Source organism: Carassius gibelio, chromosome A19 (assembly GCF_023724105.1).
Source record: "Carassius gibelio isolate Cgi1373 ecotype wild population from Czech Republic chromosome A19, carGib1.2-hapl.c, whole genome shotgun sequence".
Taxonomy (NCBI): Eukaryota; Metazoa; Chordata; class Actinopteri; order Cypriniformes; family Cyprinidae; genus Carassius; species Carassius gibelio.
In genome coordinates, this window is record NC_068389.1 from 2337501 (window position 1) to 2350000 (window position 12500).

Below are 12500 nucleotides of genomic sequence, written 5' to 3' on the forward strand. Positions count from 1 at the left end.
TCTGTAAAGGGTCTAGTTTTTTTTGGATACAGACATAATAACAAAAAACCTTTGTGCACTTATAAAATAAAGATAACAAACAAGGTGCGCTGTCTACAGTCTTTGTCTCCGCTGATCGTCATGTACAAACATTTCATTAAAATGAACTGTAACTCCGTGAATACTCAACGAAGAGACATGAGAGAGATATCCATAGAAAGCCTGGAATGTCTACTTTTAAACTAAACAAGTGCTGCCGAAAACAAATATTCTGAGATAAAGTAATCCATATGAAAACAACGCAATGTCTGTTTTTCATATCTCCGCTCATTATATCTAATGTGACCACGCCCCCGCGCTGAACGCGCTATTCAGATTCAAACTGAAGCGCGCGGCTTGAATACGCCCACACAGAAGAAAAGGCATTGAGACTGTTCTTCAAGTTTTTTTTTTATTTTACTGTTTGCTTCGCGATGAGAGGAATAAGACATAATTCACCCCAAAAAGATGTGATGTGATTGAGGATTTGAGAAATGGATTTCCTCAGAAAAAAGAATGAAGCGCTTTATTCAGCAGAGATCATAAACATGAGTAAGTCTCTTTTTATTTATTTGTACTAGTTTTAACATAACGTGTAAACATTTTACTAGTTAGACTTTTTCCAAATACTTTTTCCAAACTATAATTCCTGACTAAATGTATAATCAAGTGAAACATTATGAAGTTTCAATAACAATATACAATACTATACTATACCATTCAAAAGCTTGATGTAAATAATATAAATGTGACAAATAGAGATAACTCTAACAAATGTAAAAACAATGCAGTTCTTTCGATTTATTCCCCCTAAAAAAACCTGAAAAATATTATCAGCTCTTTTCAACATTAATAATAATAATAATAATAATAATGATGATAATAAATGGGGTTTATTTGGTAGAAAATAAGATTGTTAAAAGGATTTCTGAAGGATTGTGTGACTAGAGAAAGGATGCCAAAAAATTTGAAAGTAAGCTTTGATTGTTCCTAATAAACTGTTTAACTGCTCCCCCAAGTGGATATTAAATTATGTTGTAGGATAATTAAATATATTCTTAATAAACTACAAACATAAAATTATATACTTTTATTTTGTTCTCACAATTCTTTCTTGTAAGTCCTCCCTCACAGTGGCACAGTTGAATGAGAGGCTCATTATGCAGCTCATTATGCAGGCCTTTGTCTTCTCTGGTGTAAATCACAATGATATTCATGATAGTTGACGCCTACTCGCATATGACTTTTACCAACAAAAAGTGTTTTAGAAAATTTAAATCAATATATTGTTTTCTGTGAGTGAGTAAACAAGATGATTTTCACATCATTCAGAAAGAAAAATTCTAGGCTACAAGCTCCAGTTCTCAACTTTTCCCGCAACCAATTTTATGTATGTGTTTTATTGCCTTATTCAAGTGATTTAACATTTTTAGTTTTTCACTAACCATGCATAACATTTTTTTTCTCAAAAATACAATCATGTACATGCATGCATTTCACATATTATTATAGCCCAGTTTGTGCTGATTACAGTGATATTAGACTTTACCCATTTAGATATTTATAAGAAACTGAAAAAAGCACAAATGTCAGGGCATGACAAAACTTCTCAAGGCCCCAAAAATACCCTTAGACTCCAGAGGGTTAAGCTTTTGGAATTTTTTCACTTAGTATATAATAAATTTGGCAAAAAATAGAGTCAATTCCCGATCTCTGAATATAAGCAGGTTTGGGCCAGGTTAGTACATGGATGGGAGACTGCCTGGGAATATCAGGTGCTTTAAATTTTTGGATATTTTTTCACGAATTATATAATAATCTTGCAAAAAAAAAAAAAAAAAAAAAAGAGAGTCAATGCCCGATCTCTGAATCTTAGCAGGTTTAGGTCTGGTTAGTACTTGGATGAGAGACCGCCAAAGAATACCAGGTGCTTTAAGCTTTTGGAATTTTTTCACTTAGTATATAATAAATTTGGCAAAATATAGAGTCAATGCCCGATCTCTGAATATAAGCAGGTTTGGGCCAGGTTAGTACATGGATGGGAGACTGCCTGGGAATACCAGGTGCTTTAAATTTTTGGATATTTTTCACGAATTATATAATAATCTTGCAAAAAAAAAAAAAAAGAAGAAGTCAATGCCCGATCTCTGAATCTTAGCAGGTTAAGGTCTGGTTAGTACTTGAATGATAGACCGCCAAGGAATACCAGGTGCTTTAAGCTTTTGGAATTTTTTCACTTAGTATATAATAAATTTGGCAAAAAATAGAGTCAATGCCCGATCTCTGAATATAAGCAGGTTTGGGCCAGGTTAGTACTTGGATGAGAGACCGCCTAGGAATACCAGGTGCTTTAAGCTTTTGGGGTTTCTTTCCTACTTTTATAATGTACTGGCGAGTAGATTGGCTGATCTTTAAATAGCCTTCTCTTTGCAGCAGTCTTCGCTTATGGCCATACCAGCCTGGCTATGCCCGATCTTGTCTGATCTCGGAAGCTAAGCAGGTTTGGGCCTGGTTAGTGCCTGGATGGGAGACCGACTGAGATTGCCAGGTACTCTAAGCTATTTTGAAATTTTTCACTTAGTATATAATAATTTTGCCAAAAAATAGAGTCAATGCCCGATCTCTGAATATAAGCAGGTTTGCGCCAGGTTAGTACATGGATGGGAGACTGCCTGGGAATATCAGGTGCTTTAAATTTTTGGATATTTTTCACGAATTATATAATAATCTTGCAAAAAAAAAAAAAAAAAAAAGAGTCAATGCCCGATCTCTGAATCTTAGCAGGTTTAGGTCTGGTTAGTACTTGGATGAGAGACCACCAAGGAATACCAGGTGCTTTAAGCTTTTGGAATTTTTTCACTTAGTATATAATAAATTTGGCAAAAAATTGAGTCAATGCCCGATCTCTGAATATAAGCAGGTTTGGGCCAGGTTAGTACATGGATGGGAGACTGCCTGGGAATACCAGGTGCTTTAAATTTTTGGATATTTTTCACAAATTATATAATAATCTTGCAAAAAAAAAAAAAAAAAATAGAGTCAATGCCCGATCTCTGAATCTTAGCAGGTTAAGGTCTGGTTAGTACTTGAATGATAGACCGCCAAGGAATACCAGGTGCTTTAAGCTTTTGGAATTTTTTCACTTAGTATATAATAAATTTGGCAAAAAATAGAGTCAATGCCCGATCTCTGAATATAAGCAGGTTTGGGCCAGGTTAGTACTTGGATGAGAGACCGCCTAGGAATACCAGGTGCTTTAAGCTTTTGGGGTTTCTTTCCTACTTTTATAATGTACTGGCGAGTAGATTGGCTGATCTTTAAATAGCCTTCTCTTTGCAGCAGTCTTCGCTTATGGCCATACCAGCCTGGCTATGCCCGATCTTGTCTGATCTTGGAAGCTAAGCAGGTTTGGGCCTGGTTAGTGCCTGGATGGGAGACCGACTGAGAATGCCAGGTACTCTAAGCTATTTTGAAATTTTTCACTTAGTATATAATAATTTTGCCAAAAAATAGAGTCAATGCCCGATCTCTGAATATAAGCAGGTTTGCGCCAGGTTAGTACATGTATGGGAGACTGCCTGGGAATATCAGGTGCTTTAAATTTTTGGATATTTTTCACGAATTATATAATAATCTTGCAAAAAAAAAAAAAAAAAGAAGAAGTCAATGCCCGATCTCTGAATCTTAGCAGGTTAAGGTCTGGTTAGTACTTGAATGATAGACCGCCAAGGAATACCAGGTGCTTTAAGCTTTTGGAATTTTTTCACTTAGTATATAATAAATTTGGCAAAAAATAGAGTCAATGCCCGATCTCTGAATATAAGCAGGTTTGGGCCAGGTAAGTACTTGGATGAGAGACCGCCTGGGAATGCCAGGTACTCTAAGCTATTTTGAAATTTTTCACTTAGTATATAATAATTTTGCCAAAAAATAGAGTCAATGCCCGATCTCTGAATATAAGCAGGTTTGCGCCAGGTTAGTACATGGATGGGAGACTGCCTGGGAATATCAGGTGCTTTAAATTTTTGGATATTTTTTCACGAATTATATAATAATCTTGCAAAAAAAAAAAAAAAAAAAAAGAGAGTCAATGCCCGATCTCTGAATCTTAGCAGGTTTAGGTCTGGTTAGTACTTGGATGAGAGACCGCCAAAGAATACCAGGTGCTTTAAGCTTTTGGAATTTTTTCACTTAGTATATAATAAATTTGGCAAAATATAGAGTCAATGCCCGATCTCTGAATATAAGCAGGTTTGGGCCAGGTTAGTACTTGGATGAGAGACCGCCTAGGAATACCAGGTGCTTTAAGCTTTTGGGGTTTCTTTCCTACTTTTATAATGTACTGGCGAGTAGATTGGCTGATCTTTAAATAGCCTTCTCTTTGCAGCAGTCTTCGCTTATGGCCATACCAGCCTGGCTATGCCCGATCTTGTCTGATCTCGGAAGCTAAGCAGGTTTGGGCCTGGTTAGTGCCTGGATGGGAGACCGACTGAGAATGCCAGGTACTCTAAGCTATTTTGAAATTTTTCACTTAGTATATAATAATTTTGCCAAAAAATAGAGTCAATGCCCGATCTCTGAATATAAGCAGGTTTGCGCCAGGTTAGTACATGGATGGGAGACTGCCTGGGAATATCAGGTGCTTTAAATTTTTGGATATTTTTCACGAATTATATAATAATCTTGCAAAAAAAAAAAAAAAAAAAAGAGTCAATGCCCGATCTCTGAATCTTAGCAGGTTTAGGTCTGGTTAGTACTTGGATGAGAGACCGCCAAGGAATACCAGGTGCTTTAAGCTTTTGGAATTTTTTCACTTAGTATATAATAAATTTGGCAAAAAATAGAGTCAATGCCCGATCTCTGAATATAAGCAGGTTTGGGCCAGGTTAGTACATGGATGGGAGACTGCCTGGGAATACCAGGTGCTTTAAATTTTTGGATATTTTTCACAAATTATATAATAATCTTGCAAAAAAAAAAAAAAATAGAGTCAATGCCCGATCTCTGAATCTTAGCAGGTTAAGGTCTGGTTAGTACTTGAATGATAGACCGCCAAGGAATACCAGGTGCTTTAAGCTTTTGGAATTTTTTCACTTAGTATATAATAAATTTGGCAAAAAATAGAGTCAATGCCCGATCTCTGAATATAAGCAGGTTTGGGCCAGGTTAGTACTTGGATGAGAGACCGCCTAGGAATACCAGGTGCTTTAAGCTTTTGGGGTTTCTTTCCTACTTTTATAATGTACTGGCGAGTAGATTGGCTGATCTTTAAATAGCCTTCTCTTTGCAGCAGTCTTCGCTTATGGCCATACCAGCCTGGCTATGCCCGATCTTGTCTGATCTCGGAAGCTAAGCAGGTTTGGGCCTGGTTAGTGCCTGGATGGGAGACCGCCTGGGAATGCCAGGTACTCTAAGTTATTTTGAAATTTTTCACTTAGTATATAATAATTTTGCCAAAAAATAGAGTCAATGCCCGATCTCTGAATATAAGCAGGTTTGCGCCAGGTTAGTACATGGATGGGAGACTGCCTGGGAATATCAGGTGCTTTAAATTTTTGGATATTTTTCACGAATTATATAATAATCTTGCAAAAAAAAAAAAAAAAAAAAAGAGTCAATGCCCGATCTCTGAATCTTAGCAGGTTTAGGTCTGGTTAGTACTTGGATGAGAGACCGCCAAGGAATACCAGGTGCTTTAAGCTTTTGGAATTTTTTCACTTAGTATATAATAAATTTGGCAAAATATAGAGTCAATGCCCGATCTCTGAATATAAGCAGGTTTGGGCCAGGTTAGTACATGGATGGGAGACTGCCTGGGAATACCAGGTGCTTTAAATTTTTGGATATTTTTCACGAATTATATAATAATCTTGCAAAAAAAAAAAAAAAGAGTCAATGCCTGATCTCTGAATCTTAGCAGGTTAAGGTCTGGTTAGTACTTGAATGAGAGACCGCCAAGGAATACCAGGTGCTTTAAGCTTTTGGCATTTTTTCACTTAGTATATAATAAATTTGGCCAAAAATAGAGTCAATGCCCGATCTCTGAATATAAGCAGGTTTGGGCCAGGTTAGTACATGGATGGGAGACTGCCTGGGAATACCAGGTGCTTTAAATTTTTGGATATTTTTCACAAATTATATAATAATCTTGCAAAAAAAAAAAAAAAGAGTCAATGCCCGATCTCTGAATTTTAGCAGGTTTAGGTCTATTTAGTACTTGGATGAGAGACCGCCAAGGAATACCAGGTGCTTTAAGCTTTTGGGTTTTCTTTCCTACTTATATAATGTACTGGCGAGTAGATTGGTTGATCTTTAAATAGCCTTCTCTTTGCAGCAGTCTTCGCTTACGGCCATACCAGCCTGGCTATGCCCGATCTCGTCTGATCTCGGAAGTTAAGCAGGTTTGGGCCTGGTTAGTACTTGGATGGGAGACCGCCTGGGAATACCAGGTACTGTAAGCTTTTTGGAAATTTTTCACTTAGTATATAATAATTTTGCCAAAAAATAGAGTCAATGCCCGATCTCTGAATATAAGCAGGTTTGGGCCAGGTTAGTACATGGATGGGAGACTGCCTGGGAATACCAGGTGCTTTAAATTTTTGGATATTTTTCACGAATTATATAATAATCTTGCAAAAAAAAAAAAAAAGAGTCAATGCCCGATCTATGAATCTTAGCAGGTTTAGGTCTGGTTAGTACTTGGTTGAAAGACCGCCTAGGAATACCAGGTGCTTAACGCTTTTGGAATTTTTTCACTTAGTATATAATAAATTTGGCAAAAAATAGAGTCAATGCCCGATCTCTAAATTTTAGCAGGTTTCGGTCTGGTTAGTACTTGGATGAGAGACCGCCTAGGAATACTAGGTGCTTTAAGCTTTTGGGTTTTCTTTCCTACTTATATAATGTACTGGCGAGTAGATTGGCTGATCTTTAAATAGCATTCTCTTTGCAGCAGTCTTCGCTTACGGCCATACCAACCTGGCAACGCTAGAGTGCTAGCAGGAAGTGAGGTGGCAGTAGTGGGTGAGAGTAGGCTCACCATTGTTGTTTGTAAACCCATTTTTTGTTTAAAGTTAGCTTTTTTTCTGTTTTTCTGTTTTGTTTTGTTTTTAAGTTCAAACACTTCCCAGCAGCCTAGGCTGTCTGGGGAGGATTTTTATTTTTGGAGGTTTTGTTTTGTTATTTTTTCAAAATTGGACTGATTACATGGAAATGAAATGGCAGGAGAAAGACGCAGGGACTTTGACACGGAAAACACTACAGGACAACGGCTTGGATACAACGAGGCAAAGAAAATGATTATTTATTCAAAGGAAGCAACTGTAATTGTGGATCTGGCAGAGGTGAGAGATGGATCGGTGCAGGATATTATCAAAGAAGTGAATGAAAAAATTGGAGGAGGAAAGATTTTGGCGATAAGACCAAGACAAGGCAAAGAATTCGAGATCACATTATCAAATGAGGAGGAGTGTGAAAAGCTAGAGGATGGACTAAGAATCAGGCAACAATTTTGTGAGATTAGAAAGCTACAAGTAAGAGAATATGTTGTTTCTTTTATGCATTTGCCTGCATATGTTGATGACCAGGATATATTAGATAAATTGGAGGCATGGGGTGTAACTCCCTCAACCAACATTAAGAGAAGAACATATCCGGGTACTGAAATAGCAGATGGTACGAGATATGTAAAGGTCAGGTTCCCAAAGGAAGTTGTATCTCTACCATATAGCAGCAAGTTTGAGACTGCTGAGGGCACACAGTACTTTCAGATTATACACGATCGGCAGGTGAAAACCTGTAGATTGTGTATGGATCCAGGACATGTATTTAAAGATTGCCCGGACTTTATTTGTTACCAGTGCAAAGAGCAGGGGCACTTGGCAAGAAGCTGCAATGCAGTGAAGTGCCCGGAATGTAGGAAAGTGTTGGTGAGGTGCGAATGTTGGATGGGGGAGGGAGAAAATAGTAGTGAACAAGAAACAGATATGGTTGTTAATGTGGGTGGGCAAAAGCAGAGGGAAACCGAGATGGACAATGTTTTAAACAAGGAGATGGAAGATTGTGGACTGGGAGAGGAAAATGAAGAGGAAGAACATCAAGCAGACACAGGAGGAGAGGAAAAAGAAAATGATGGAGAAAAAACAATATCACAAGGGACGGTGCAAAGGACCATGGAAATAAGCAAAGAACAGGAGGAACAAAAAAACAATGAGGAAGGTTATCAGGAGGGGAGAATGGAGATAAAAGGAGAAGAGAAACACTGTGGACTGAGAGAGGACAATGGAGAGAAAGAACATCAGGGGGACACAGGAGAAAAGAAGAAAGAACTAGATGGAGAAATAACAACATCTCAATGGACTGTGCAAAAGACTATGGATATGAGCGAGGAACATGGGGAACAACAAAACGACGAGGAAGGTTATCAGGAGAGGAGAATGGAGAGAAAAGGAGAAGAGAAACGTAGGAAAGAACGAGAAGGAATACAAAGAAGAAGAACTTTAAAGGTAACACCCAATATAGACATTGCAAAGAAAAGATTTTTAAGGCAAGGAATATTAAAAGACAAGGAGGGTTGTGAGAACAGATTTGATGTACTGAGAGATATGGAGCATGACTGAAAAAAAAATGAAATGTTTTAATTATTTATTTTATATTGTTTTTATGTTTTTAAGAGTTGTTTCATTTAATGCACGAGGTTTAATGGATGTGGAGAAATTTGAAAATATGAGGGAATTATGTAGAGGGGTGGATGTATTTGTATTACAAGAAACGAATTGGAAAAATTATTGTGTTAAAAGGTTTGAAAATGTATGGGATGGGAATATACATTGTAATAATGGTACAGAGAAAACTGGGAAAGGGGTTGCTATTTTAATAAGAAGAGAGGTGTGTGAAAAAGAAAGTGTGGTGTTTAATGATGGAGCAGGGAAATGTTTAGCTGTTGAAATAGAAAAAGGAAATGAGAGATGTACAATATGTAACATACATGCTCCAAATGAAGAAAAGCAAAAGGTGGAATTTTTTAAAACAATATCTGCAAATGTAAGAATTAATGAAAGGGTGATTTTAATGGGGGATTTTAATACTGTTTTTACAGAATTAGACTTAGCAAGTAATATGGTTTTTAAGACTGATAAGGGAAGGGAGGAGTTGAACAAACTGATGGGGGATTTTAAATTGATTGATGTGTGGAGAGAAAGAAATAGAACGAGTAGGCAATTTTCAAGAAGACAATTTGTTTTAAAAGAACTGAAACAAAGTAGGATTGATTATATTTTATGTACAGAGGAAATGCAAGGGAATATTACTAATGTTTATTATAAACGAGTTGGTCTTAGTGATCATTCTCTCTTATTTTTAACATTAGATTCTTCAAGTGTGAAAAGGGGAGGGGGAGTGTGGGTTTTAAATGCAAAGATTTTAAAGAGTAATGCATATCAGGAAAGTATTAAAAGGATTGTGGAAGAAAGCAAAATTAATAGAATGTATAGGGAAGAGAAAAGAGTATGGTGGGATAGTGTTAAGTGGGAAATAAAGACATTTTCAATAGAATACAGCAAAAATGTCAGAAAATTAGAAAGACAGAAGGAAACCGAATTAACCAAACTCCTGAATAATGAGTTAAGTAAAGTGTCAGAAAGCAATGGAAAAGAGGAAATTGAAAAAATAATAATGCTACAAGATAAATTAAAGATATTAGAAGAGGAAAAATGTAAGGGTGCAATTATAAGAAGTAAAGCAAAATATGCAGTAGAGGGAGAAAGATGCACAAAATTTTTCTTTAATTTAGAACAAAATAGGCAGAAGGCTGATCTATTGAAAGAAGTCTTAAATAAAAAAGGGGAAATAGAAACAGAAACTAAAGAAATTTTGAAAACAGTAAAGCAATATTACATGGACATGTTTAAGGGACAAGGTATAGGAAAAAATGATGAGGAGTTTTTGATTAAACAAATTAAATCTAAGTTAACAGGTGAGGACAGGATTTTGTGTGATGAAGAAATTAAGGAAGAAGAAATAGATATTGCAATTCAACAGTTAAAACCTGGAAAGAGCCCTGGTGTGGATGGTTTGACTAATGAATTTTATAAAACTTTTAGAGAAATGTTAGTGCCAATTTTAAAAGAAGTTTTTGAAGAAATTTTCAAGAAGGGGGTGTTGAGTGAAAAAATGAAGATCGGCATGGTAAAAATGATTTACAAAAAAAGCGGTAATCCAAAAGATCTTAAAAATTTTAGACCTATATCCATGTTGAATACAGATTTTAAAATATTAGCAAAAGTATTAGCAAACAGATTAAAAAAGGTTTTACCAAAAATAATAAAAACAACACAGGCATACGGGGTGCAAGGAAGAGATATAGTAGATGTGGTTAAAAGTATAAGAGACACAATTTATTATATGAAGGAGAAGGGAAAGGGGGGATTTTTAATAAGTCTGGATTTAGAAAAGGCATTTGACAGGGTAGAGCATGAGTTTTTATTTGATGTTCTTAAGGCTTTTGGTTTTGGAGAAAATTTTAGAAAATGGATTTGGATTTTTTACTCAGATGTGTTAACATGCATAAAATGCAATGGTTTTTTAACGGATTGTTTTCAACCAACAAGGTCGATCAGGCAAGGATGCCCACTGTCTGCCTTACTTTACTCTCTGGTAGCCGAGCCACTTGGTTTGGCTATTAAGGCAGACAGAGAAATCAAAGGAATACAAATAAAGAACCATTTCCAAAGAGAAGCAGTGTATCAGTATGCAGATGATACAACCTTGTTGGTAGAAGACATCCAAAGTATTGATAGGGCAATGGGGATTTTAGAAAGATATTGTAAAGGGTCGGGAGCCAAAGTAAATGTGGGGAAAAGTGTGTGTATGAGGATTGGCAGAGTAGAGGAAATACCGCAGCATATACAATTCAAGGAGGAAATGCAGCACATCAAGATTTTGGGGTTGTGGGTTGGTATTGATTCTAATAAGGCAGACACTTTGAATTGGGAAGGTGTTTTAAATGGAATTGGAAAAAGACTGAGATTTTGGCAAATTAGAGATTTAAAGCTAAGGGGGAAAGTTTTAATTATAAATTCATTGATGCTGTCGAAAGTCTGGTATGTGTTGGGAGTAACCCCATTGCCTCATCTGTACTACAAAAAAATGAAAGAATTGGTTTTAAAGTTTTTATGGGGAAATGGAAGGGCTAAGATTGCATATGATACATTACTTGGAAACCTAAAGGAGGGAGGATTGGGACTTTTAGATCCATTTTTAAGAATGAGAACGCTGAGAATTAAAACAGTTCAGAAGTTTCTAGAGAGCAAAAGTGATGTAATTTGGAAAAGAGTCATGGAATATTACCTGGAAAAATGTAATATGGGATGTAATGTTTTATGGATGAAAATGAAAAGCTGGATGTTAAAAGGTCTGCCATGTTTTTATGTGGAGGTTTTGGAATCATGGGGGGAATTTTTAGAAAATGTACTGATTTTACCTAAAGGAAGGGCCCAGCTTTTAGAACAACCATTGTTTTTAAATCCGAATATCATAAGGGACGGTAAGGTCATGTATTATAAAGAATGGTGGGATTGTGGTTTGAGACAAATAAAAGATCTATTGTATGAGGTGATAGAGGGTTATGTACCTTTACAGGCAGTTGTGGATGCATTGAGAGAGGGGGGCAAAAGGGCGTGGAGAAGGAAGTTAGAAGGACAATATGAGGATTTAAAGAAAGCGATACCAAAGGACTGGATTGAAAGAATTGAAAACTATGAGAGTGGGGATGAGAATGAATTTCCAGATGTATTTTTTAAAAGGTTAAATGGGGAAAACGTTCATTTTAATTTATGCAAAGTAAGGAATGTGTATAGTATTTTTAGGTCTATCGCTTTTACAAAACCAGTAGCTTTGAACTACTGGAAAGAAAGATATGATGACTTAAATGAAAATGAAATTTGGGGAAACGTGAGGTTGAAATATATGGAACCAATTTTAGAGAATTTTAATTATTTATTGAGACACAATTGTATATTAACAGAGATGAGATTACATAAAATAGGAATTCAAAATGATGCAAAGTGTAAAGTGTGTATGAAAGAAAAGGAAGGACTGTTACATCTGTTTTTTTATTGTGAAAGGTTAGATGATTTTATGAGAAAAATGAAGGAAATTGCAAAAGAAATTTTGGAGGGGAAGTATGATGAGGACCAAAAGAAGTGGGAAACAATGTTTTTATTTGGTCATAATGACTGCAATATGTATACCTTTAATTTATGTGTAACAATAGCAAAGTATGTAATATAGTTGAGAAGAAACATGGCGAAATATGATGGGAAAAATGTTGATGTGTGGATAATCTTTAAAAACAGGATGGAATACTCTGTGAGACTGTTATGGAATTATTTCTCAATGGAAAACAAAGAGGATGATTTTATAGAAATGATTGTAAGAGGGAATCCAATGTTGGAAATGAAAGAAAATGGTGTAAACTGGCTATG

At 36.0% G+C, this 12500-nt stretch overlaps 1 non-coding gene and 4 pseudogenes across 1 annotated transcript; all 5 read left to right on the forward strand.

The window, feature by feature from the left end:
• The first annotated feature begins 2459 nt into the window (after nucleotides 1-2459).
• LOC127937590 (uncharacterized) lies at nucleotides 2460-2578 on the forward strand (annotated as a pseudogene).
• Nucleotides 2579-3365: 787 nt separating this feature from the next.
• On the forward strand, nucleotides 3366-3484 carry LOC127937500 (uncharacterized; annotated as a pseudogene).
• A 929-nt stretch (nucleotides 3485-4413) lies between these two features.
• LOC127937091 (uncharacterized) lies at nucleotides 4414-4532 on the forward strand (annotated as a pseudogene).
• A 784-nt stretch (nucleotides 4533-5316) lies between these two features.
• LOC127936331 (uncharacterized) lies at nucleotides 5317-5435 on the forward strand (annotated as a pseudogene).
• A 925-nt stretch (nucleotides 5436-6360) lies between these two features.
• Nucleotides 6361-6479, forward strand: LOC127936608 (5S ribosomal RNA). The gene has a single exon (XR_008148299.1). It is a non-coding gene; the product is annotated as a 5S ribosomal RNA (ribosomal RNA).
• Nucleotides 6480-12500: the final 6021 nt, after the last annotated feature.